General features: G+C 35.9%; 5 non-coding genes across 5 annotated transcripts; all 5 read right to left on the reverse strand.

Moving 5' to 3' along the window:
• Positions 1-6497: 6497 nt before the first annotated feature.
• LOC141698993 (U1 spliceosomal RNA) lies at positions 6498-6652 on the reverse strand. Its single transcript, XR_012565486.1, has one exon. It is a non-coding gene; the product is annotated as a U1 spliceosomal RNA (small nuclear RNA).
• A 619-nt stretch (positions 6653-7271) lies between these two features.
• LOC141699382 (U2 spliceosomal RNA) lies at positions 7272-7468 on the reverse strand. Its single transcript, XR_012565850.1, has one exon. It is a non-coding gene; the product is annotated as a U2 spliceosomal RNA (small nuclear RNA).
• Positions 7469-22022: 14554 nt separating this feature from the next.
• LOC141698878 (U1 spliceosomal RNA) lies at positions 22023-22182 on the reverse strand. Its single transcript, XR_012565376.1, has one exon. It is a non-coding gene; the product is annotated as a U1 spliceosomal RNA (small nuclear RNA).
• A 540-nt stretch (positions 22183-22722) lies between these two features.
• Positions 22723-22920, reverse strand: LOC141699430 (U2 spliceosomal RNA). Its single transcript, XR_012565894.1, has one exon. It is a non-coding gene; the product is annotated as a U2 spliceosomal RNA (small nuclear RNA).
• A 1523-nt stretch (positions 22921-24443) lies between these two features.
• LOC141699107 (U1 spliceosomal RNA) lies at positions 24444-24605 on the reverse strand. Its single transcript, XR_012565594.1, has one exon. It is a non-coding gene; the product is annotated as a U1 spliceosomal RNA (small nuclear RNA).
• Between the last annotated feature and the right edge of the window lie 233 nt (positions 24606-24838).

Consider the following 24838-nt stretch of genomic DNA (forward strand, 5'->3'; position numbering starts at 1 on the left):
ATATATCTCTGGTGGAATTGTTTAAATCCACCAGAAAGTTTTTAAAGACTCTTGTTTTTAATTACTCTTGTTTTGATTCATTAAAGTTTATATTCCGCATTGTGCTAATCAAAACAGACATATCTATAATCGAGTTGAACATTTTTATTTCAAGAAAAAGATAAAGAATTCTATTCAACCCCCCTTCTGTAATTCTTGCTATATTGTTAAGGGACTAACAACATATATATTCGATATAATACTCTGTTACAATGGAACTGTTCTCTCTCAGTGATGAACAAATATCACGAGAGATGCTAGGTTACGATGTATGATCTTCTCGATAATGATAACACATATAGTGTAAACCTATGTCTGTGTTTATATAGTACACAGTTACAAGATAACTTCTAATTGATATGGAATATAATTCTGTCTCCTAAAATATATCAATCAAATATCTTATACAATTCTTTAAGTCCTCTAACTCTTTCCATGCATATCTTCTTTTTGTATTAGTCTCGATCTTCTTTCCTGTAAATCAGCTTCCTTCCTTAACTGTTAGTCCTCTAGTACTTAAGTTCTGATATCCATCTTCTGATATTTATCTTCTGATAATCTAAGTCATGATATCCTTAAGTTCTAACTTCCAGTAAGTACTGATTCCAGTAAGTACTGATATTTCCTGTTTGTTAAGATCTGAAAACTAAACATGAAACATATTAGACATTACATCTCAAATATATCTAACGTTTTGGTTTTTCACACTACTGAATCGAGGTATGCGAGTATGTTTAAATATTCCTTATAAGCTATTTTTTTTATAATTTCACCAAAATGTATAGATGACTTATAAATTGAAGAAATATTCTAATTTAATTTTACACAAGCTAACTTTTAATGAATCCCAAAACTAATAAATGACCTAAAAGTTAAAAGAATGCTTCAATTTAATTTTTAACGTGATAGCTTTCCATCACTTCACCAAAATTTATAAATGACTTAAAAGTTGAAAGAATGTTTTAATCTAGTTTTTAACAAGCTAAATTTTTATGCTTTACCAAAACTTATAAGTGACTTAAAATTGAAAGAAAATTTTATTTAATTTTAAACGAACTCTGTTGACAAAATAAAATAAAATAATAAAAGTGATCATTCATAAAAATAAAAGGGTTTTTTGAAAAATACCTAAGGTTAGTTTTTTTTTTTGCAAAAATTCTATCATTTTTTTAAAACATTGCAAAAATACTTTTTTATTTGCAAAAATACTATCTTTCAATTTTTTTTGGCCAAAATATGGTTTTTTACAATTTGATTCAACAAGGTGAAATTTTTGACGAATTTCTCCAACTCGAATCTCATGAAACCAAAAAAAAATAATAATTTAACTAGTTGTATGTCTGCTTGATTTTGGTTGATTTCGTTTTTTTACAAAAAAAATCAGAAGATAGTAAAATCGCAATAAAATTTAAAAAAGTTAGTATTTTTGGTTGATTTCAATTTGCTTTTCTGAAAAATACCCAAGTCTAAAAATATTTTTGCAAAAATACTGTCATTTTTAAAAAAAATTGTAAAAAAAAATTTTAATTTGTAAAAATACTATTTTTCAATTTTTTTTTTTTGCAAAAATACGGTTTTTTGGCAACTACGAGTTTCATCTACATCCAATCTTAAATCAATCAAGAAACCTTTATTCAACTTATTGTATATCTGGTTGATTTTGGTTTATTACATATTTTTGCAAAAAAAACAGAATATAGTAAAATTGCAACAAAAAAATTAAAAAATTAGTATTTTGGGTAAATTCTTTTTTCTTATGCTGTAAAATACTTAATTTAACTAATTAATTACTAAAAATCATTACCCGAAAAATTCTTATTAAATAAAAACCAGGAATTATAAATGGAAATAAAGAGTCATGCTGCACCCGCACAACAGTGTTTCACTGTCCAACCGAGGGTTTTTTGGGATTCTCAAACTCAAACAAGCAAGAATTCAACAAGAAAAGGAGAGAAACAGGAGGGGTTAGCAAAGTTTTTCTCCGATCACTTTTCACAAAGGTGCATACATGTATTTATATATATATTTGAGTTGTAAATTTTGTTTCCCTTTTCACATATAGCCTTTTTGGTACAAAAGAAACATGATCTTTATTGATTATGTAATTATTCATTATGATAATGTTTTGGAGTTATTTATGTCATGATATCTTTACCTCTTTGTATGCTATAACCCCCTTTGTATATGCTACTCTCAGTTTTAATATGTTTACTTCCTACTTACTTTATTATGGGGTGTGGAGGGTTTACACTTTACACTGCTGATTTGGTATATTTTTTATGTTGATCTGGTAATATAATGCGAAGATCAGGTTCAAAGTGCTTACATAAGTATAAGTGTGTGTTGTCTTAGTAATACGAGAGTGTAATAGGTAGAACTTAGACTTGTTTTGTTTCTTGAATATATTTTCTACTTTTAGAACAAGCCTCTCCAGTCGTTCACATTATCGCAAGTAGAGCAAGGAGGCAAGAAGCTAGCCATTGTTGAGTTCAAGCATTTTACCACATTGCTGCCTCCACTTGGTCCTTAAAATTCATTGATTACTTTAGTCTACAGCTACTCATCCTTCGCTGCTGTCGAGATAGAATAACCTTTTCATTTTTTCAGTGTAGTCAAGCAATACTCTATTTGACTGCTAATGTTTATGTCCCGGTCCAACACGAAACTAAATCTTTAAGACTTCGATGAGCTCAATTTAAATTCATGCTTTGCAATGGGGAATCTTATTCTGTGTTTGTTTCTTATTACTCTTCTGTTGACTCTTAATGATCGTTCTTTTATATTTTTCTTACAAATTAAGGAAGGCGAATTAATCTTGCCTACTTATTTCCTACTTTTCAACTGGTCCGAATTTCAAGAAATTGAAGTGAGCTTTTCACTCCTTTGTTTAACGAACTTGAAATTGTGGATTATGATTGCAAATTGCTACTGCAAAAACACATTTGCGAGCTTTGGCATGCTTTTCATCAAAACGCATTCTTGTTAATCACTTTGATGATTTTGAATATTTTAACAGTTTGATACCATCAAGTGGGGTGTAAAATGTATTCACATGTCGTCCTGATCTCATGCGGTGTTGTGAATTACACTGTTAACATCAAGGAGTTCATCTCTGTACTCAAAGTTTCTGTCTAGGTGGTTTTCCTTCAGTTTTCAGCAATGTATTCTGTTGGTATTCAACTTTTTTAGGGTCATGCTCGAGATAAGTAAAATATAGGAAGCAATGATGGATATACTGGATTGTGTGAACCCAAGAAGTTGAATTATATTACCCCGAAAAGCAGGTATGGAGAACAAAATAAAGTACTATACGCATTCTGTTTTATGAACTAGCAGATAAAGATATTTAAGATCTAAAGACCTGGAAGTTCAATGATATTTTTACATGGTTGTAACATTGGAACATAAGTTCCCTTGGTTCAGTTGCAATTTTAGTTTCTTCCATGGACCTGTTTTTATATAAAATTGCAATTGGAAATCATTTAAAATACCGGGGTTCTACCTTACCATAAGATTACGTTGTGCTTATCACTTTTAATGATTTTGCATCTTCTAACCGTTGGATACCATTAGGTTCCGGCATGAAACGTTACCTATTGATTTTTTTTGACAGTTATCCACCTATTATTGATTCCATGTCGTATAATGAATGACACAGGATTTCTCTTAACATCATGGAATTCATATCTGTACTCAAAGTCTTTATCTATTTTGCTATTATACTCTTTCGGTTGTTAACTCTACTAGAGTCGATTTTAGAAAGAAATTTTGATTATTATGGGGATTGGGCATTAGTTTGTGTTTGATGACAAAGCATTGACTTCAGTCTTCATATGCAGCATGAAAAATGATCTCCATCAATCTTGTAACTTTTGGAGTTGAGACCGGCGACAGTTTGGAGATGGGAATGAGGAATCGGTTGGTGTAGGCCTTCAGAGAGATTACTTCCAGGAAGTTGTTTCTTGTGCTTTTGTGAAACAGGTACTCGGATCATTTCTTTAACTTGCGATTGATGTACTATGCAATGTCTATTAGATTTTGCACAAGTTAATTCTTACCATTGAATATATGAAAAATATCAATCTCATTGTAGTGAAAAATCAAACGAGTGCTTAAATGGCAGGGTTCAATGTACATACTTGGTTCTTATATTCTTTCTTTCTCTGCCCAAACAATAACATATTTTACGTTAAAAGTGTTTGTACAGTTCTATTTACCTTTTATTTTAGTGGAAACAGGAAAATGCAAAATTTTTGTAACTAGTTAAAACACATGTAATCTGGTCTTAGCAGCTGTGTTCTTATTTTTGCAAGAAAAGGACACATCACTTCGTGTATTAACAAATAGGTTTCAATCTTTATATGCAGCATCGCTTCTTCGCTACTGGAGGAAAGATCTCATTACTCTTTTAACTTTCGGAGTTGAGACCAGGGACAGTTTGGGGATGGGAATGAGGAACCGGTTGGTGCAGGCCTACCTCCTAGAAGTTTAAGTTGTATCTGTGTTTGCGAAACAGGTACAGAGATCAGTTCTTGATATACGTTTGATGTACTATGCAATGTCTTTTAAATTTTATGCAAGTTAACTGTTTGATATCCCCCTTCGCGGTGTACGAAGTCTTATTGTCCAATGTTGCGCGATTGGAAACGACAACTAATTAATTAAAATATGTTGGGGGACTTATAATTTGACTATACACTTGAACTCCTTAGCATACCGGAATTGATGAGTCGGCTTGAATGCATAAAGGATATCAGTCGTAGTGTAGTGAAAAATCAAACGAGTACTTAAACGGTGGGGTCAGTTTACATGCTCATTTGGTTTTTATTCTCTCTTTCTCTCCAAACAATAACAATAATTTTATGTTTAAAGTGTTGTCCACAATTCTGTTTACCTTTTATTTTGGTGGAAACCGGAAAATTCAAAATTTCTGTAACTAGTTTAAACACATGTAACGAAATCTGGTATTAGAAGTTGTGTTTTTATTGCTTGCAATTAAAAGGGCTTACCACTGTCTTAACAAATACGTTGCACTAGGTGTCGTATGAATGATTTGATTTTAATTAAGGGAAACACCGAAGAACCAGTTTTTTTTTTAAGCTTGGAGTCTGGAACTAGGTTTTCCTTTGGGTCAGTAGCCTGCTTAAATAATGATACCTCGAATTCTAGAACTTCCATAAAATTATGTTGAAGAATATGAATGAGGAAATACCTTGAGGTTATAGATATATAGACTCTGCTGCCCGGACTTCCACCAAAAAATTGCAACCAGATTTTAGAGTGCTCGGTTTTGTTATTAATACAAGTAATTGCATGAATTAGTTAACCCTCAAAATTAAAACAAAAGGACGAGGTTTGATCCGTCGAGGGTACAAAGTTAGCTAAAGTGCAAGAAGTTTAAATCCTTTTATAAAACTGAAATATTTAACAGGACTATAATATTGATAGTTATGAAGATTAGACAGATGTTTGTGTTTTATGACAAAGCAACGACCTTCTTCTCAAATTTCAATCTTTATATGCTTCTGGAGGAAAGATCTAATTACTTTAGGAGTTAAGACCAGGGACAGTTTGGGGATGGGAATGAAGAACCGGTTGGTGCAGGCCTACCTCCTAGAAGTTTAAGTTGTGTTTGCGAAACAGGTACGGAGATCACTTCTTGACATATGATTGATGTACCAGGCAATGTCTGTTAAATTTTATGCAAGTTAACTGTTTGATATACCCCTTCATGGTGTATGAAATCTTAGTGTTCACTAATTCGCGTTTGGAAACGACAACTGATTAATTAAAATATGGGGTGGAACTTATAATTTGACGATACACTTGAGCTCCTTAGCATACCAGAATTGAGGAGTCAGCTTGAATGCATAAGGACATCAATTGTAGTGTAGTGAAAAATCGAGCGAGTACTTAAACGGCGGGGTTCAGTGTATATGCTCATTCCGTTCTCATATTCTCTCTCTCTCCAAACAATAATAATAATTTTACATTAAAACTGTTTTCACTATTCTGTTTACCTTTTATTTTGGTGGAACCCCGAAAAATCAAAATTTCTGTAACTAGTTTAAACACATGTAATGTAATCTGGTCCTTGCAGTTGTGTTCTTGTTGCTTGCAAGTAAAAGGACACATCACTTCGTGTCTTATCAATTACGATGCAATAGGTGTCCCATGAATGAATTGATTTGAATTAACGACAACACCGAAGAACTAGATTTTTTAAGCTTAGAGTCATGAATTTAGTTTTCCTTAGGGTCGGTAACGTGCTTAAATAACGATACCTCGAATTCTAGAACTTAAATGAAATTATGGCGATGAATATGAATGAGGAAAATAAGTTGAGGTGATAAATATTAGACTCTGCTGTGCGGGACTTTAACCAAAAATTTGCAAATAGATGTTAAGAGTGCATGGTTTTGTTATTAATACGAAGTGTAATATTATATATTAGAATTGCGGGGGCTGCGCGGACACAAGCCCCCTGACACAAATTATGATGTAGGCTCCACCACTTCGGGTAGACCTTAGAGAAGCACCCATCCAAAGTGCAATGGAGTCACTTAGGCCAAGGACCTTAATGATCATCCATAGACCCCATCGAGGTAAGTATGTTGTCATGTAGGCCATATGTCTCTATTTATAACATTGTCCGAATAATTTTACATAAACTAGTCGATGTGGCAAGCTTTGTGAGAAACATCACTCTCTGGTTGAAATGGTTGAAACGCGTGATATTTACTACAAATTAATTTGAATTGTGGTTTGTAAGATTTGCGATAAAATTAACTTAATAGTAAAAAGTGGGATGATGTATTTTTTATTTAAATCCAAAGGGTAGCGGCATCTGCTTGGTGCGATTTTTCAATATATGCACAGAATATCTAAACGATAAACTTGAGTCATTGAATCTTTTGGCTTATATTTATAGTTTGGCCAATGACGGGAGTTGCGATTGATGGCAGCGGGAATTAAGCGATTGATGGCAGCGGGAATTAAGCGATTGATGGCAGCGGGAATTAAGCGATTGATGGCAGCGGGCATTAAGCAATTGATGGCAGCGGCAGTGCCGAAAAGAATGAGGTATATTTTATGCACGTGATTGTAGAAATAGAGGTAATTTCAGAACCTGGCCACATTTTATAACTTAGTGTGGATTTCTAAAACCCCTGGTTGTTAATAGTTGACGTCCAAGCATTAAAAACATGATAAAATATTTAGTTTATGCTTTGGAGGGTTGTGCCAGGCCCGAGCACTAGTGCAACACTTGAGTGACACATGAAGACCATAATAGCTAGCTATTGTGCTAGACCTTCCCCGTTAAAAAAATTGAATTAATATCGTGCGAACCAATGGTCCACATATCAGATATTAAACTGGTAAGAACAGATACTACAATTGATCTTAGCCAAAAGGCCGAGAAAGGTATGCCTTAATTACCTACATGACTTTGTTTTAAGGATGGCATGACCTACCTCCACCACGGAGTGCCTTGAGGTGGTTCCTAAATAGATAACGGCAAGAGAAAAAATTATTAAATAGTAATCTTAGGAGTGTGTACAAGTAATTGCATGAATTATTTGACCCTCAAAATTAACACGAAAGGACGAGGGTTGATCCGTCGAGGGTACAAAGTTAGCTAAAGTGCAAGAAGTTTAAATCCTCTTATTAAACTGAAATATATAACATGACTATAATATTGATAGTTATGAAGATTAGACGGATGTTTGTGTGACAAAGCAACGACCTTCTTTTGAAATTTCAATCTTTATATGCAGGATAGGATTGCTTCTGGAGGAAAGATTTAATTACTCTTCTAACTTTAGGAGTTGAGACCAAGACCGTTTGGGGATGGGAATGAGGAACCGGTTGGTGGAGGCCTACTTCCTAGAAGTTTAAGTTGTGTCTGTGTTTGCGAAACAGGTACGGAGATCACTTTGTTGACATACGTTTGATGAACTATGCAATGTCTGTTAAATTTTATGCAAGTTAACTGTATGATATACCCCTTTGCGGTGTATGAAGTCTTATTGTCCAATAATTCGCGATCGGAAAAGACAACTGATTTATTAAAATATGTTGTGGGACTTATAATTTGAGTATACACTTGTGCTCCTTAGCATATCGGAATTGAGGAGTCAGCTTGAATGCATAAAGGCTATCAATCATAGTGTAGGGAATTGGCGAGCGAGTTCTCTCCAAACAATAACAATAATTTTACATTAAAAGTGTTTGCACTATTCTTTTTACCTTTTATTTTGGTGGAACCCAGAAAATTCAAAATTTCTGTAACTAGTTTAAACACATGTAGTGTAATCTGGTCCTCACAGTTGTGTTCTTATTGCTTGCAAGTAAAAGGACACAGCACTTCGTGTCTTATCAATTACGATGCAATAGGTGTTGCATGATTGAATTGATTTGAATTAACGGCAACACCGAAGAACTAGTTTTTTTAAAAGTAGAATCATGAATTTAGTTTTTCTTAGGGTCGCTAACGTGCTTAAATAATGATACCTCGAACTCTAGAACTTCCATGAAAATATGGCGAAGAATATGAATTGAGTGAGGAAAATAAGTTAAGGTTAGAAGTATTAGAATCTGTTGCGCGGGACTTTCACCAAAAAATTGCAAATAGATTTTAGATTGTGTGGTTTTGTTATTTATACGAAGTCTAATATTGTTATGATCGACATTTTCGTGTAATATTATTTGTGGTTTTGGTATAATATTAAAGTCGAAAGTAAATATGATCAATGATTTCACGATGTGTTAGTGAGAATTTTTGCATTGTAAAATTTTTATGTGTAGTACATGATTTTTCAATGTAAAAGTTTATTTATTTCCTTTATTTTTGATTTATAAGGAATATTCTAAGCCTTGGAGAAATTTTCTTTTAAAAGATATTTTGTTCATAAATCTTGAAAGTGGTTTTATAAAATCTCTAAAAATCCAAATTATTTTATGGTATAAATTTTATAATTTTTGAACTTTTTTTTTATTATATAAAAATAAATCTTTGAAAATAAGTTGCTTATTAATTATCAAATTACATGGTTGCCCTTGCATGCAAATCCTTTTCTATTCAATTTAAAGGGCTAAAGAGACAATTCTAACTCCACTAACTCTCATTTTACTAGCCAAATTCCTTCTTTGTCCTTGCATGCAAAATGATCTAAGTATAATTGGAAGGTTATTCTTGTCAATTCTCATTTCCACTCATATTTTGTCAAATCAAAAACCATAAAACAAACAAAGTGTCATGATCATTTCACACTCCACCCACACCTCCCTCCCTCCCTCCCTCCTCCCTCTCACTCTCGGCCCTCCCCCTCTCCTCTCGGGGTTTAGCCGAGAACCAACCCCCTCCCCTTTTCTTCATTCCTCATTCAAGCTCTCACCTTCTATACAAGTAAATACTACTTCCCATATCATGATCATATATACTTCAAAGAGTTTTGAGTAAAAAGTTTAAGTTTTAAGTTTGCATGTCAAGGTTTTAGTTGAAACTCAAAGTACAACATTGATTCTTATGGATTTAAGGTTGTTTTTGAGAGGACTACAAGGAATGGTGAAGTGCCAAGTCTTGAGAAGGAAACTCTTGATGTTGAATGACCATTTCCCTTCCATTTCATTCGGCCATGACCTTAAGGGAGCCGAATGAATGGTCCTTGAGATCATTCTTGTTGCTTTGTTCAATTCTTGTATGTTTATGTGGTAATGACATGAATTTTGTAGTGAAAACTTGATGAAACTCTTTGCATGCTAAGTGATCATCTAGATATAGCTTACGCTAGGCTTGCATGTCAATTTCATAATAGATTATATTTAGAAAATATGTGGTTTTGGTTTGTAAAACTCGAAGTTATGCATGCATGTGGATTTCTCTTGGAATGTTGAGATTTTGATCATTTGGAAAGATTTTGTTAGTAAGCTTTAATTTCAGTAGGGATAAGGTGTTAATCTTGATTAGTGCTCCTTGATGTATGGTAATAATTCGTGTATATATTTTATAAAAAAATACATAACTTGTTATTTTCAAAAACTTGATTGCTTGTAAGTTGTGAAATGTGATTTTCTTTGTTTTGCCATGTTGCACCTTAGGTAAGGATGATCTCCACCAAGATTATTTTGAGTGAAAGGAAGTTGGTTCAGTAGATCACCATGTTTAAGTCTTGGTTTGGGTATTTGGGTTGTTGGTGGTTGAGTTTGTCAAGTAAAAACCTTGGAGAAAGGAGAGTTTTAGTTTCTGCAGAAAATCAGTTTAGTACCCTGAGGTTTAGAGTGAGTTTTGACCATGTCATTGATGTGCACTTTAAGACCCAAGCCACCAGAAGCTAGCATTAGGAGTATATGAAAGGTTTTAGGTGTTGGTTGGAGGTTTACAAGTCATTTGGTTAGGTGCACAAGTGGAATCACAAAATCTGTCCAACAGGGGACAGTTTTGTTGCAACTTAGAAATAGGAAGTTTTGACCATGTCATGGGTAGGCCCTCATTAGGCCCTGTTGGGCCTTAGTTAGAGGGAGTGTCAGAGAAGTTTTTCCAACCATAGTTCATAGGATATAGGATATGAGTTAGAACCATGTGTCACAAGTTAATTCAAGTCAGGGTGTTTTCTGCCCAGAAAAACAGGGGAACCATGGACTTTAAGCTTAGGCCCAAGGAGGCCCAAGCTAGGCCCTTGAGCCACATCAAGTTTGGGAGATGCCCTAAGTTCAGGAGAGTCTTGTGTAAGAGTTTTGGAGGAAAACTAGTAGTTTAAGGGTGTCTAATGCACTCAAGAAACCATAGATGTCATTCTGAAATTTACACCAGTGAGCCCTTTCACTTATCACATAGTTTTAGAATACTTAGGAGTGAGATCTAGGTTGACCACTATGGTGGTAAGATAGTATAAAGTTAGTAGAGCAAAAGGCCCAAGTGAGGGTCAATAGGTCTTGGATAGTTTAGTAAAGGCACATTGAGTTAGGAAGCCAAAATTTGGAGACCTTGTCTAAGTATAGCGACTAAGTGACTTAAGTTGTGAGTCGAGATCATCCAAGCCTAGTGTTGCATTATGGTGTATGTGGTATTATTTGGTATTAAAATGTGATATGTGAATATATGTGGCTATGTGTACAATTATATTTATAAGGTGAATATAAATTGCGTGCATATAGGCCTAAGTGTCATTTATGTTATAAATAGGTTAAGTTGGTGAGATTATATTATAATGAGGATTATTATTATTATGTAGGATCTCGAGACGAGGGTAAACTTGCCATAAAGGTCGAGTGAAGCTTCCATTTGCTCCTACCAGCCAGACCAGACCAGCCTTTCTCAAGGCAAGTGATTCAACTTGTCCCTCGTATTCACTACAAATAGTTCATATATATTGATGCAACTATCCTGAGTCATTTTGATATATTTGAATCAAGCGTATCTTATGTTTATCTTTGAATCATATAGAAATGCCATGAACCCTCGAGTACGTATTGCAAGTAGTTCAAAAGTCTTATCATGACGGTATATTAAAGTAATTCGAATGCCATGATAAAATAAAGAGTTGTTATAGCACTCGGTTGGTCCTCTTGATTACCATGCTAATGATTCCTAAGTAATGATATCTCATCCTGATACTTGAACCCCTATAGAACCTTACCTTGATACCTGAAAGCCAGATATTTATCAAAGTTGTCCCTAATTGATTGATACCCCTCTTTCCTATCCTAAAGCTTGACAATTCTGATATATCCCGAGTTAAAGATCATTTCTTCATACCTTAAAACCCTTAGTATTCATGAAGCTTATTTTCTTGATGTTCTAGTACTTGTACCTTATCGAAAACCATTGCTTTAAGCCTAGTTTGGCATTACTCTTTCATAATATCCAATAGCCTTGCTAAATTTCCTTGTCCAATTTCTTGTGTATGGAAACCTTTCAGTTACCCTAATAGAGTAAAGTCTAGTGGATCATGGCCTTGAGATTTTGTGACATATATCCAGTGTTTCAAGTTGATCTATAATCCCTTGATAAAAATGTTTACAGTCAAAAGAGATTTTGTCATAAATCGGCATCAGTTTTTAAAATGATTAAAATGTGAATTTTTAGTCCCAAAGGGGGATAAATGTTTTCTCTGAATAGTGGATTTGGACTGAGACGCGAGTCCTTTCCACATTTATTATGTAGGCTTTAAAGTTGCCTAGGGATCCCATTAATGTTTTAGAACCCAGCGAGGTTCGGGATTACTTCGCGGCTGATCACCGGCTGTAATCCGTAGCGTCATAAAATGATTTTGATTAAGATATGATTTTGATTAAGATATGATTTTGAAATTATTTTGATACAAGCAAATGATACCATCACCCAAAGTTTTATCTCTTGTTATCATTGGTTATGTCTTAACATTGTCATTCTTTAATATATATCTCGATTTATGTTTTGCATCGTATTGTTTAGCACTTGTTGAGCATTTGGCTCACTTCTTGCTTATCCTGATATTTCAGCTAGCAGCTATGGTTAGATTCAAGCAGACCGCCCGTAAGACCTGTGACGCTGATGCGTATGTTCGAGCTCAGGTAGAATAAGAGATAGTTATGTGTGAGGATTCGATATTAAAATCAGTTGTAATAGATGGTAGTGTTGGGTTGTTCCACACCCTAAACTGTAAGATCTTGGATTATGTTGTGTTTACTTATTTAAAAAATTGTAATAATTATATTTAATTTGCTGGTTAAGTTGGGGGTGTGACAGGTTTTGGTATCAGAGCTACGGTTTAGAGTCCCTGGACAGCCGAAACTATGAAGGGACGCCCAAGGAGCAGATGACTGCGAGACTTGAGACTTTTGTTCAATACGTCAACACTAAGCTTGAGGAGATGTCATCGCACCGAGACCGCACCAGCCAGTATGTCATCCAGATGGTGGCAGATGAGCTCCAGAGTATTGTGAAGACGCTTCGAGAGGAGAAGACTACCAAGCCCCGTTCAGATGGAGTGGAGCCTTAGTTCTTTCCATTTACCTTTTCATGTTGTTGTACTATCAGACTTCATAGAATTCCCAGTTGTTTCCTTTAAATAAGCCTGTTGATCCTAGAATCAGACTTTGTCCTAATCCAGATGTATTGTGACCTTTAAATTTCAATAATCATGCACTATTGTTCCATATGCTCTCAACTGTTATTTTACGCTTTTATCTGCATCGCCATATCTGCTTAATTTGAAACTTGACCTCATATGTAAATAAGAATGCCATGCGATACCCTCAAATTACTCTATCATTCATATATGTTTTGACATAACTCTTATTTCAGGATCATGCCTCCCAAAAAGAAGAACCCAACAACCACATCTACCCCAGACCCATCGACTACTGGAAAATTTGCAACAGCAAACCAATGCTATAGCTCAACAACAACTAACCCTTCAACAACGAATTGAAAACCAAGATAATCGTGAACCACACCAACCACCCGAACCACCAGTACCACCTAGACAAGTTGTCACTTTCAAGGCATTTCAGAATGTGAATCCACCTGCATTTCATGATACCACTGATCCAGTAATAGCTAACACATAGATTAAGGAAATGGAAAGGGCTTTTGAGTTGGTACAGTTAGGAGACGATGAGAAGACGTCATATGCTACCTACTTCTTGAAGGGCGAAGTCATCTATTGGTGGGAATCAGTAAAAGCTATAGAAGCAACTCAGCAGGTTTCTTGGGAGAGATTTAAGAAGTTATTTCTGGAAAAGTATTACCCTAAGTACATGCAGAATCAGATGGAGCTTAAATTTCTTGAGTTGAAGCAAGGGATCATGACTGTACTAGAGTATGAGAAGAAGTTCACTGAGTTGTCAAGGTTTGTGACAAAGTATACCAGCACTGAGGAGGAAAAAGCAAAGAAATTTCAGCAAGGATTGGAGCCTTGGATCAGAGATAGAGTGGCTATGTTTGAGCTTGAAACCTATGCGGAAGTAGTACAGAAAGCTGCTCTAATTGAGAATAATGGGATGCAGTCAAGGAAGAAAAGGGATAACAAGAAAAGGAAGGTTCCATTTTATGGAGAAAAGTCTGAAGCCGGAAGTTCACAAGATCGGAGTGTAAAGAGGATTGGATTCCATAAGGGCGGAAGTTTCCAAAAGAAAGGGAATTTGGGCAAAAAGCAAGAATCAAGGGGGAACAACCAGGCAAGCCAAGGACAAGTTGGAGAAAACAGGTTCCATAGACCGGAATGCAAGCACTGTGGAAGAAGGCACCCTGGAGTGTGCAATAAACTGAGCATGACCTGCTATAGGTGTAACCAGAAGGGACATTTGACAAATGAGTGCAAGATGCCGAAGCCAGGAGTTACGTGTTACAAATGTGGAAAGACTAGACACATAGCTAGGGAGTGCAAGACAACCGGACCAATCAAAGCTCTAATGAATGTGGCAAGTACCAGTGCAAGCGTGCCAGCCGAGGTATTGGCATTACCTCCACCACCTACAACAACCCCGCAAGCAACAACAAGGACATTCGACCCGAAGATGAAGGATGTTGTTCAGAATTCTGAGGTGATAGCAGGTACACTTTTACTCAATAATGTCAAAGCTAAAGTATTGATTGATTCGGGAGCAACAAGATCTTTCATATCAGAAACTTTTGTTGATAAACTTCAATGTGATAAAATGGTTATGAGCGAGGTAGTAAATGTGGTAATTGCGAACCAAGAGAAGATTCCTGTGAATCAATTCTGTCCGAAGTGTGAGATTGATATTTCGGGGTATAAGTTTTCAGCCGACTTGATACTCTTCAAGTTGGGAGAGTTTGATATAATTTTAGGAATGGATTGGTTAGGGAAGAATAACGCCCAGATTAATTGTAAGACCAAGAAAGTGTATTTAAAGACGAAGAGTGGAGAGAAGGTAGTATTTAAGGGGCAGAGGTAAGAGCAACTATTTCTTACAATCGTTCCGGCTAAGTAGTTGCTTAGAAAAGGTTGTGAGTCGTTCCTAGCTTATGTAGTGGATTCAGAAAAAGGCAGCCCCAACATAGAAGATATCCCGTAGTTAACGAGTTCCCAGATGTGTTTCCAGACGAACTACCGGGCTTACCACCAGATCGACAAATCGAGTTCGAGATCAACCTTGCTCCGGGCACAGAACCAGTTTCAAAGGCCCCATGTAGGATGGCACCAGCAGAAATGGAAGAGTTGGCGAGCCAGCTACAAGAATTGTTGGATAAGGGAGTGATACGGCCAAGTACGTCGCCATGGGGAGCACCTGTTCTGTTTGTAAAGAAGAAAGATGGGAGTATGCGGCTATGCATAGATTATCGGGAGTTGAATAAGGTAACGATCAAGAACCGCTACCCGCTACCAAGAATAGATGACCTATTTGATCAGCTGAAGGGAGCAAAGTGCTTTTCAAAGATTGACTTGAGATCGGGATACCATCAATTAAAGATCAAGGAAGAAGATATTCCCAAGACAACATTCAGGACCAGATACGGACATTATGAATTCTTAGTAATGCCGTTTGGATTAACTAATTCCCCGGCCGCGTTTATGGATCTGATGAATCGAGTATTTAAGAAGTATTTGGATAAGTTTGTAGTGGTATTCATTGATGACATCCTTATTTATTCAAAGTCGGAAGAAGAACATAAGCAGCATCTATGGATAGCATTGGAGATACTCCGACAAGAGAAGTTGTATGCCAAGTTTTCTAAATGTGAGTTTTAGTTAAAGGAAGTTCAATTCTTTGGACACGTCATTGGAAATGAAGGAGTTAAATTAGATCCGGCAAAAATTGATGCAATTATGAGTTGGGAGAGGCCAAAGACTCCTATGGAAGTGCGAAGTTTTTTAGGTTTGGCAGGATACTATATAAGGTTTGTCAAGGATTTTTCGAAAATCGTCACGCCATTGACCAAGTTAACCGGGAAGAATTAGAAGTTTGATTGGAGTGCAGAATGTGAGGATAGCTTTCAAGAGTTGAAACAGAGGTTGGTAACAACTCCAGTGTTAGTACTTCCAGATGACCAAGGAAACTTTGTGATATTCAGCTACGCTTCACATAAGGGATTGGGCTGTGTGTTAATGCAACACAGTAAGGTGATCGCGTATGCGTCAAGACAGTTGAAACCGCATGAGTTGAAGTACCCGACGCATGACTTGGAACTAGCCGCCATAGTGTTCGCACTTAAGATTTGGAGACATTACCTCTACGGAGAAAAGTGTGAAATTTACACAGATCACAAGAGTTTAAAGTACATTTTCACTCGGAAGGAGCTCAATATGAGGCAGAGGAGATGGCTGGAATTGATCAAGGACTACGACTGCTCGATAAATTACCATCCTGGAAAGGCGAATGTTGTGGCCGATGCTCTAAGCAGGAAGGAGAGACTGAATATGATGGCAACGCCAAAGGAATTTTCTGAAGAGATCAAGAGATTTGAACTGGAACTTTGTGATTGTGGAAAAGTTGAAGAAGTTTGTCGCGTAATGACTTTTCAGCCAACACTAGTGGAAAGGATAAAGAAATGTCAAGAAGAAGTAATGGAGAAAGAGAAGAATCAGCTAACTGGAGAGGAGATTAATACTCAAAAGGATGAGCAAGGGATACTAAGGTTTTCCTCCAGAATTTGGATTCCTCATGTACCTGAATTAAAGAATGAGATCTTACAAGAAGCCCACAATTCGAAATTTTCAATCCACCCGGGAAGCACTATGATGTATCGGGACTTAAAGCAGAATTTTTGGTGGCCAAATATGAAGCGAGACGTGGCGGAATGGGTTGCGAAGTGTTATACTTGTCAGAAAGTGAAGGCAGAACATCAACGACCAAGCGGATTAATTCAGCCTTTAAAGATTCCAGAATGGAAATGGGAAAATATTGCTATGGACTTTATAGTGGGACTACCGCGAACGAAATCCGGACATGACGCTATATGGGTTGTAGTTGATCGCCTTACGAAGTCGGCGCATTCCTTCCAATTAATGAGAAATCGTCATTGGACAAATTGGTTCATCTGTACGTGCGTGAAATCGTACTAAGACATGGAGTACCCGTATCGATAGTTTCAGACAGAGATCCCCGATTTAACTTGAGATTCTGGAAGCAATTTCAAGAAAGTCTTGGCACGAAGTTGAATATGAGCACGGCGTACCACCCGCAGACTGATGGTCAGAGCGAAAGGACAATTCAAACAATCGAAGACATGTTGCGCAGTTGTGCAATCGATTTTGCAGGAAGTTGGGACGACCACTTGCCATTGATTGAATTCTCTTACAACAATAGCTATCATTCCAGTATTGGCATGCCACCATACGAAGCTTTGTACGGGCGAAAATGTAAATCACCGACAAGTTGGGATGAAGTAGGAGAAGGAAGGATTCTCGGCTCGGAATTGGTACAACAGTTGCATGATACAGTCAAGTTAATTCAGAAAAGGCTACTTGCTGCTCAAGATAGACAAAGGAAGTATGCGGATCTAGCGCGTAAGGATGTTCGATTCCAAGTTGGCGAAGCTGTTTTGCTGAAGGTGTCGCCTAGAAAAGGGTTGTCTAGATTTGGCAAGAAAGGGAAGCTAGCACCTAGATATATAGGTCCTTTTGAAATTTTGAGTCAAGTGGGGAAGGTAGCCCACGAGTTAGCCTTACCACCTCAGTATCAGCATGTGCATAATGTGTTCCATGTGTCGTTGCTTAAGAAGTACAATCCTGACGCTAGCCATGTGATAGAATATGAACCTGTAGAAATTCAGGCAGACCTGTCATTTGTGGAGCATCTGTCAAAATACTCGACTGGCAAGAGAAGAGTCTTAGAAACAAGTTAGTAAAGTTAGTAAAAGTACTTTGGAGGAACCCTAAGGTCGAAGAATCGACTTGGGAGTTAGAGTCTGATATGCGTTTCCGGTATCCTCATATGTTCTCTTAGATTCTGGGGACAGAATCCCTTAAGGGGGAGAGGATATTATGACCGGCATTTTCGTGTAATATTATTTGTGGTTTTGGTATAATATTAAAGTCGAAAGTAAATATGATCAATGATTTCACGATGTGTTAGTGAGAATTTCTGCATTGTAAAATTTTTATGTGTAGTACATGATTTTTCAAAGTAAAAGTTTATTTATTTCCTTTATTTTTGATTTATAAGGAATATTCTAAGCCTTGGAGAAATTTTCTTTTAAAAGATATTTTGTTCATAAATCTTGAAAGTGGTTTTATAAAATCTCTAAAAATCCAAATTATTTTATGGTATAAATTTTATAATTTTTGAACTTTTATTTTATTATATAAAAATAAATCTTTGAAAATAAGTTGCTTATTAATTATCAAATTACATGGTTGCCCTTGCATGCAAATCCTTTTCTATTCAATTTAAAGGGCTAAAGAGACAATTCCAACTCCACTAACTCTCATTTTACTAGCCAAATTCCTTCTTTGTCTTTGCATGCAAAATGATCTAAGTATAATTGGAAGGTTATTCTTGTCAATTCTTATTTCCACTCATATTTTGTCAAATCAAAAACCATAAAACAAGCAAAGTGTCATGATCATTTCACACTCCACCCACACCTCACTCTCTCCTCCCTCCCTCCTCCCTCTCACTCTCGGCCCTCCCCCTCTCCTCTCGGGGTTTAGCCGAGAACCAACCCCCTCCCCTTTTTTTCATTCCTCATTCAAGCTCTCACCTTCTATACAAGTAAATACTACTTCCCATATCATGATCATATATACTTCAAAGAGTTTTGAGTGAAAAGTTTAAGTTTTAAGTTTGCATGTCAAGGTTTTAGTTGGAACTCAAAGTACAACATTGATTCTTATGGATTTAAGGTTGTTTTTGAGAGGACTACAAGGAATGGTGAAGTGCCAAGTCTTGAGAAGAAAACTCTTGATGTTGAATGGCCATTTCCCTTCCATTTCATTCGGCCATGACCTTAAGGGAGCCGAATGAATGGTCCTTGAGATCATTCTTGTTGCTTTGTTCAATTCTTGTATGTTTATATGGTAATGGCATGAATTTTGTAGTGAAAACTTGATGAAACTCTTTGCATGCTAAGTGATCATCTAGATATAGCTTATTCTATGCTTGCATGTCAATTTCATAATAGATTATATTTAGAAAATATGTTGTTTTGGTTTGTAAAACTCGAAGTTATGCATGCATGTGGATTTCTCTTGGAATGTTGGAAGATTTTGATCATTTGGAAAGATTTTGTTAGTAAGCTTTAATTTCAGTAGGGATAAGGTGTTAATCTTGATTAGTGCTCCTTGATGTATGGTAATAATTCGTGTATATATTTTATAAAAATACATAACTTGTTATTTTCAAAAACTTGATTGCTTGTAAGTTGTGAAATGTGATTTCCTTTGTTTTGCCATGTTGCACCTTAGGTAAGGATGATCTCCACCAAGATTATTTTGATTGAAAGGAAGTTGGTTCAGTAGATCACCATGTTTAAGTCTTGGTTTGGGTATTTGGGTTGTTGGTGATTGAGTTTGTTAAGTAAAAACCTTGGAGAAAGGAGAGTTTTAGTTTCTGCAGAAAATCAGTTTAGTACCCTGAGGTTTAGAGTGAGTTTTGACCATGTCATTGATGTGCACTTTAAGACCCAAGCCACCAGAAGCTAGCATTAGGAGTATATGAAAGGTTTTAGGTGTTGGTTGGAGGTTTACAAGTCATTTGGTTAGGTGCACAAGTGGAATCACAAAATCTGTCCAACAGGGGACAGTTTTGTTGCAACTTAGAAATAGGAAGTTTTGACCATGTCATGGGTAGGCCCTCATTAGGCCCTGTTGGGCCTTAGTTAGAGGGAGTGTCAGAGAAGTTTTTCCAACCATAGTTCATAGGATATAGGATATGAGTTAGAACCATGTGTCACAAGTTAATTCAAGTCAGGGTGTTTTCTGCCCAGAAAAACAGGGGAACCATGGACTTTAAGCTTAGGCCCAAGGAGGCCCAAGCTAGGCCCTTGAGCCACATCAAGTTTGGGAGATGCCCTAAGTTCAGGAGAGTCTTGTGTAAGAGTTTTGGAGGAAAACTAGTAGTTTAAGGGTGTCTAATGCACTCAAGAAACCATAGATGTCATTCTGAAATTTACACCAGTGAGCCCTTTCACTTATCACATAGTTTTAGAATACTTAGGAGTGAGATCTAGGTTGACCACTATGGTGGTAAGATAGTATAAAGTCAGTAGAGCAAAAGGCCCAAGTGAGGGTCAATAGGTCTTGGATAGTTTAGTAAAGGCACATTGAGTTAGGAAGCCAAAATTTGGAGACCTTGTCTAAGTATAGCGACTAAGTGACTTAAGTTGTGAGTCGAGATCATCCAAGCCTAGTGTTGCATTATGGTGTATGTGGTATTATTTGGTATTAAAATGTGATATGTGAATATATGTGGCTATGTGTACAATTATATTTATAAGGTGAATATAAATTGCGTGCATATAGGCCTAAGTGTCATTTGTGTTATAAATAGGTTAAGTTGGTGAGATTATATTATAATGAGGATTATTATTATTATGTAGGATCTCGAGACGAGGGTAAACTTGCCATAAAGGTCGAGTGAAGCTTCCATTTGCTCCTACCAGCCAGACCAGACCAGCCTTTCTCAAGGCAAGTGATTCAACTTGTCCCTCGTATTCACTACAAATAGTTCATATATATTGATGCAACTATCCTGAGTCATTTTGATATATTTGAATCAAGTGTATCTTATGTTTATCTTTGAATCATATAGAAATGCCATGAACCCTCGAGTACGTATTTCAAGTAGTTCAAAAGTCTTATCATGACAGTATATTAAAGTAATTCGAGTGCCATGATAAAATAAAGAGTTGTTATAGTACTCGGTTGATCCTCTTGATTACCATGCTAATGATTCCTAAGTAATGATATCTCATCCTGATACTTGAACCCCTATAGAACCTTACCTTGATACCTGAAAGCCAGATATTTATCAAAGTTGTCCCTAATTGATTGATACCCTTCTTTCCTATCCTAAAGCTTGACAATTATGATATATCCTGAGTTAAAGATCATTTCTTCATACCTTAACACCCTTAGTATTCATGAAGCTTATTTTCTTGATGTTCTAGTACTTGTACCTTATCGAAAACCATTGCTTTAAGCCTAGTTTGGCATTACTCTTTCATAATATCCAATAGCCTTGCTAAATTTCCTTGTCCAATTTCTTGTGTATGGAAACCTTTCAGTTACCCTAATAGAGTAAAGTCTAGTGGATCATGGCCTTGAGATTTTGTGACATATATCCAGTGTTTCAAGTTGATCTATAATCCCTTGATAAAAATGTTTACAGTCAAAAGAGATTTTGTCATAAATCGGCATCAGTTTTTAAAATGATTAAAATGTGAATTTTTAGTCCCAAAGGGGGATAAATGTTTTCTCTGAATAGTGGATTTGGACTGAGACGCGAGTCCTTTCCACATTTATTATGTAGGCTTTAAAGTTGCCTAGGGATCCCATTAATGTTTTAGAACCCAGCGAGGTTCGGGATTACTTCGCGGCTGATCACCGGCTGTAATCCGTAGCGTCATAAAATGATTTTGATTAAGATATGATTTTGAAATTGTTTTGAAACAAGCAAATGATGCCATCACCCAAAGTTTTATCTCTTGTTATCATTGGTTATGTCTTAACATTGTCATTCTTTAATATATATCTCGATTTATGTTTTGTATCTTATTGTTTAGCACTTGTTGAGCATTTGACTCACTTCTTGCTTACCCTGATATTTCAGCTAGCAGCTATGGTTAGATTCAAGCAGACCGCCTGTAAGACCTGTGACGCTGATGCGTATGTTCGAGCTCAGGTAGAATGAGAGATAGTTATGTGTGAGGATTCGATATTAAAATCAGTTGTAATAGATGATAGTGTTGGGCTGTTCCAAACCCTAAACTGTAAGATCTTGGATTATGTTGTGTTTACTTATTTTAAATATTGTAATAGTTATATTTAATTTGCTGGTTAAGTTGGGGGTGTGACAAATATTATACTAGAATTGCGGGGGCTGCGCGGACGCAAGCCCCCTAACACAAATTATGATGTAGGCTCCACAACTTCGGGTAGACCTTATAGAAGCACCCATCTAAAGTGCAATGGAAGTCACTTCCTTCGGCCGTGGACCTTAATGATCATCCATAAACCCCATCCAGGTAAGTATGTTGTCATGTAGGCCATATGTCTCCATTTATAACATTGTCCGAATAATTTTACATAAACAATTCGATGTGGCAAGCTTTGTGAGAAACATCACTTTCTGGTGGAAACGCGTGATATTTACTACAAATTACTTTGAATTCTGGTTTGTAAGATTTGCGATAAAATTAACCTAATTGTAAAAACTGGGATGATGTATTTTTTATTTAAATTCAAAGGGTAGCGGCAATTGCCTGGTGCGATTTTTCATTATATGCACAGAATATCTAAACGATAAACCAGAGTCATTGAATTTTTTGGCTTATATTTGCAGTTTGGCCAACGAGGGGGGTTACGATTGATGGCAGCGGACAATAAGCGATTGATGGCAGCGGGCAGTGCCGAAAAGAATTAGGTATATTCCATGCACGTGATTGTAGAAATAGAAGTAATTTTAGAACTTAACCTCATTTTATAACTTAGTGTGAATTTCTAAAACCCCTGGTTGTTAAAAGTTGACGTCCAGGCATTAAAAATATGATAAAATGTTTAGTTTATGATTTGGAGGGGTTGTGCCAGGCCCGAGCAGTAGTGTAACACTTGAGCGACACATGAAGACCATAATAGCAAGCTATTGTGCTGGATCTTTCACCGTTAAAAAAATTAAATTAATATCGTGTGAACCAATGTCCCACATATCATATATTAAAGTGATAAGAACAGATACTACACTTGATCTTACCCACAAGGCCGAGAAAGGTATGCCTTAATTTCCTAAGTGAATTTGTTTTAAGGATGGCATGCCCTACCTTCACCACGGAGTGCCTCGAGTTGGTGCCTAAATAGGTAACGACAAAGTTAAGGATATGAAAAAATATCTAAATAGTAATCGTTGGAGTGCGTACAACTAATTGCATGAATTTGTTGACCCTCAAAATTAACAGGAAATGACGAGGGTTGATTCGTCGAGGGTACAAAGTTGGTTAAAGCGCAAGAAGTTTTAATCCTCTTATAAAATTGAAATATTTAACAGGACTATAATATTGATAGTTATGAAGATTAGACAGATGTTTGTGTTTTGGGGAGTTTTGGCATATATTGTATATATAAAATATTTATAAATTAAATTTTAATACTCAAAAATTATAAAATTAGGGGCCTATTAATTTAAAAAAAATGTAGAATTAGGGCCTTAATTTTATTTAGGAGTATTAATTTCAATACTATAAATAACCTAATTTTTATTTAATTATTATTCATTAAGTAATTAAAAATCAGAAAATTACAAAATTCTCTGCAAATCGGGTCGGGAAGAATATGGCCGGGTCGAGAATTAAACCGTTGATTTCGAGCAGATTACAACATCAAATCAAGTGATTCCAGTACCCAAATCGAAGGTTTTGATCTGTTCTTTCTGTTTCTAGCATCAATTTCATGATTTAATGCATCGTTTTTTATTTTCAATTTCTAGGGTTTTTGTTCGAATTAGGACTTTTTGATTGTAGGGTTATTATGATATTTTGATGATTGATATAGCTTTGTTAGATGATTTACAGTCGATTCATGGTGTTTAATTGAATGAACGATGTATGGATAGTAATATTCGATTACTAGGGTTTATGTTCAATATTCAAAACCTAGCTTCGTGATTTTGGTGAATATTTGGTTCCTGAATTATTAGGGCTTTGATTATACGTGTTCTTAGCTTTGTTTTGCACTATAAATCATCGAGGTTCATGTACAAATGAGTGATTTTGTATGTTGGTCGGAGTTCATGTCGTTTTTGGCCGGAGAAGTTGTTGCAAGGATGATTTTGATGAACGGGTTGTTGGACTGAGTTGTTGATGTGATTTATAATGAAAAACACCCAAAAACCGTACCAAACGGTGTTGATTTGGGACCGTTTTAGACTCACCGGAATCCGGTGAAGTCGCAGGATTCTGGAAATAATCCGGTCATGTTCTTCATGACCCGGATTGTGACCCGGTTGATTTGTTTGGTTAACCCGGTTTTGATCTGAATTGTCAGATGTCTGGATTCTGACAAGTGATTCTGGAATTTTGTTTTATTTTTATTTTTATTAATTTTAAAAATTAATTTTATTTATTTTATAAATTGATTAATCAATTATTTAATTAATTGATTTATATTATAAATAATTCTGAAATAAGTTGAGGTGATAAATATTAGACTCTTCTTCGCGATACTTCCACCACAAAATTACAAATAGATTTTAGAGTGCGTGGTTTTGTTTTTAATACGAAGTGTAATATTATACGAGAATTCAGGGGCTATGCGGACGCAAGCCCCCCGACACAAATTATGATGTAGGCTCCACCACTTCGGGTAGACTGACCTTAGAGAAGCACCCATCCAAAGTGCACTGGAAATCACTTCCTTAGGCCACGGACCTTAATGATCATCCATATACCCCATCCAGGTAATTATGTTGTCATGTAGGCCATATGTCTCTATTTATAACATTTTCCAAATAATTTTACATAAACTAGTCGATGTGGCAAGCTTTATGAGAAACATCACATTCTGGTTGAAACGCGTGATATTTACTACAATTACTTTAAATTATGGTTTGTAAGATTTGCGATAAAATTAACCTAATAGTAAAAATCGGGATGATGTATTTTTTATTTATATCCAAAGGGTAGCGGCATCTGCTTGAT

This window comes from Apium graveolens, chromosome 11 (assembly GCF_009905375.1).
Source record: "Apium graveolens cultivar Ventura chromosome 11, ASM990537v1, whole genome shotgun sequence".
NCBI lineage: Eukaryota > Viridiplantae > Streptophyta > Magnoliopsida > Apiales > Apiaceae > Apium > Apium graveolens.